A 3,043-nucleotide genomic window follows, 5' to 3' on the forward strand; every position below is an offset into this window, starting at 1 on the left:
TTAGTAATGAAATCAGACTGGGGAACTAGCTAGTTAGTAATGAACTCAGACTGGTGAACTAGCTAGTTAGTAATGAAATCAGACTGGGAACTAGCTAGTTAGTAATGAAATCAGACTGGTGAACTAGCTAGTTAGTAATGAAATCAGACTGGTGAACTAGCTAGTTAGTAATGAAATCAGACTGGGGAACTAGCTAGTTAGTAATGAAATCAGACTGGGGAACTAGCTAGTTAGTAATGAAATCAGACTGGGAACTAGCTAGTTAGTAATGAAATCAGACTGGGGAACTAGCTAGTTAGTAATGAAATCAGACTGGGGAACTAGCTAGTTAGTAATGAAATCAGACTGGGAACTAGCTAGTTAGTAATGAAATCAGACTGGTTTAGACAGAATAGTGAACTAGCTAGTTGGTAATGAAATCAGACTGGGAACTAGCTAGTTAGTAATGAAATCAGACTGGGGAACTAGCTAGTTAGTAATGAAATCAGACTGGGAACTAGCTAGTTAGTAATGAAATCAGACTGGGGAACTAGCTAGTTAGTAATGAAATCAGACTGGGAACTAGCTAGTTAGTAATGAAATCAGACTGGTTTAGACAGAATAGTGAACTAGCTAGTTGGTAATGAAATCAGACTGGTGAACTAGCTAGTTAGTAATGAAATCAGACTGGTGAACTAGCTAGTTAGTAATGAAATCAGACTGGTGAACTAGCTAGTTAGTAATGAAATCAGACTGGTGAACTAGCTAGTTAGTAATGAAATCAGACTGGTGAACTAGCTAGTTAGTAATGAAATCAGACTGGTGAACTAGCTAGTTAGTAATGAAATCACCCTATTAATAAAAGTTTCTTTTCTTTTCAAGGTGCTGGTAGACTCGGTCGGCAGCGACACGCCTTCCTCCTCCTCCTCCTCCTCGGCAGCCGGCAACGACCCGAGCTCACCTTAGAATGCCTGGACACGGACTCTGCCTCTAGCTCTGGTGGCTCGGAGAGGAACTTGGTCACCGCGATGACGTCGTCCGCCGCCGCCTCCCCGGAGGCCGTAACGGAACCACTTCTCCCCGTTGACTAACGGCGGCGTTCCTCCCGGTAGCAGCAATAACATCATAACGTGTAACGGGGGCGGCGAAATGGCCGCGGGGGTGCGTGGCCAACGGCTCCGTGGCCAACGTCGGCCCCAACGACGCCTCCGCCCCCGCCCCGACGGTAGCCACGGCAACAAGCCGAGCCCCTGGGCGTCGGCCAACGGTGCTGGTCTGACCCCGGCACTCTGAACCCAAAAGTTAACCACGGTGCCTGGCCCGGTCCCCAGGGACCCTCCGGCTGTAGGATTGTCCAGCAGGGAGGCTCTCTGGGCTGGGGAGGGACACAGGCGGACAGCCTCTCTCTGTCTGAACAGCCGCAGCGCCCCTCCTGAATGATACCACTGTCAAGACTCGCCACCTTAACACGACCAACGGACCAAATAACACTACTAACGCCATCGACACCTCTAGCTTACCAAACTCTACAGGCGGCTCGGTGCACAGGAACGAGTCCGGCTCGGGGCTGCGTTCCTGGGCAGCGGGAGGAGGAGGAGGAGGAGGAGGAGCGGGGTCAGAGCTTGGAAATCAGCTCTCCAACGGTACCCTGTCTGGCGCCCAGCACCCCCACAGCGAGGGCCTGGCAGGGGCTTCTCTAAGCCCTGGGGGGCCTCGGGCCCTGGAGACACTGTAAACGGCCAGGGACACGGCCAGCCCTCCCCTGCTGCTGCTGCTGTTTACAACAGTAAAACTAACAGCAAGGCCCCTGTAGGGAGGTGGGACTCTGCTTCTCCTCACAACCTGGGGACTGGAGGAGGGGCGAGCAATGGGAACGGACTGGGTCCTGCCGGGATCCCCCGACCATGGGCCTCCTCCTCTTCTTCATCTGGCTCCTCCTCTAACAGGCAACCCCCCAATGGGGAGTGGAGCTCGTTGCCCGGTAACAAATCTCAGGATTCCGGCGACGGACGGAAGTCAGGGGGAGGAGCCAACGGCTGGAAGAGTCTTGAAGACGACGCCCTCAGGATGGGAGGAGGAGGAGGAGTGCAGGGACCTGCGAGCGTTGGGGCGTCTGGCGGCAGTGAGGGGAGTGGGGAGAGCTCTGGAGGCCGTAGCTTAGACAGGAACGACCCCCGTCGACAAGGACCCCTCCCTGGGTCTACTCAAGTCCTCTTCTGTTCAGATGTGGACCCCCGTGTCCTCTGCAACACCGGCTGGGGCCAGACCCCAGTACGCCAGAACACCGCCTGGGACGCCACCTCTCCCGTCCCCAGACCCGATGACAGGAAACCCGTAACGGAGGCCCCGGCTGGGGATCGAAAAGCCACGCCGCTCGTTCTCATACCTCCAGCTCTGGAGGATGGCGAGGGGGAGGGCGGCCCGGGCCCAGAGTCAGGAGGGTCTGGCTGGGTAGAGCAGAAGACCTTGTCTGGGTGTGGGAACAGCCAGAAGGAGGACCTCTCCAACACCTGGATCAACCCTCCGAAACCCCAAAAGCAGGGTTGGGGGATGGGTGGTGGAGACCGCTCTAGAGGAGGAGGGAGCAGCTACTGGGGTCAGCCCCAGAAGACTAGCGTGCCTGGGGGATGGGACCGCGATTTTGCAGGGACTGCAGGATGGGGCGAGCCCGGCCTCCCGGCCAACACCAACACGCACCCCGACGGAAGCACCAGCACCTGGGGTGGCAGCGGAGGGACCCCTGACCACCCCAGCAACCCTCAGTCTGGCTGGGGAGAGCCCCCTGTATCCAACTCCGCCGGACACAAACCCCAGAACCACCAGACCCACCAGAACCACCAGACCCACCAGAACCACCAGACCCACCAGACCCACCAGACCCAGGGAGGGTGGGACGAGCCAGCCATGAAGCCCGGCCACCCCTCTCAGAGCTGGGGAGACCCGGCCGAGTGGGGTAAAGATCCAGACGCCAACCCAGACCATAGAGGACCTCCACCAGGCGGTGCCCACCCCCCCAAACCCAGCGGATGGACTGGGGTGGCGGTCCCAGCTGGACCCTCCCACA

The sequence above is a fragment of the Oncorhynchus gorbuscha genome, unplaced genomic scaffold, assembly GCF_021184085.1.
Source record: "Oncorhynchus gorbuscha isolate QuinsamMale2020 ecotype Even-year unplaced genomic scaffold, OgorEven_v1.0 Un_scaffold_1761, whole genome shotgun sequence".
In the NCBI taxonomy this organism is placed as follows: Eukaryota; Metazoa; Chordata; class Actinopteri; order Salmoniformes; family Salmonidae; genus Oncorhynchus; species Oncorhynchus gorbuscha.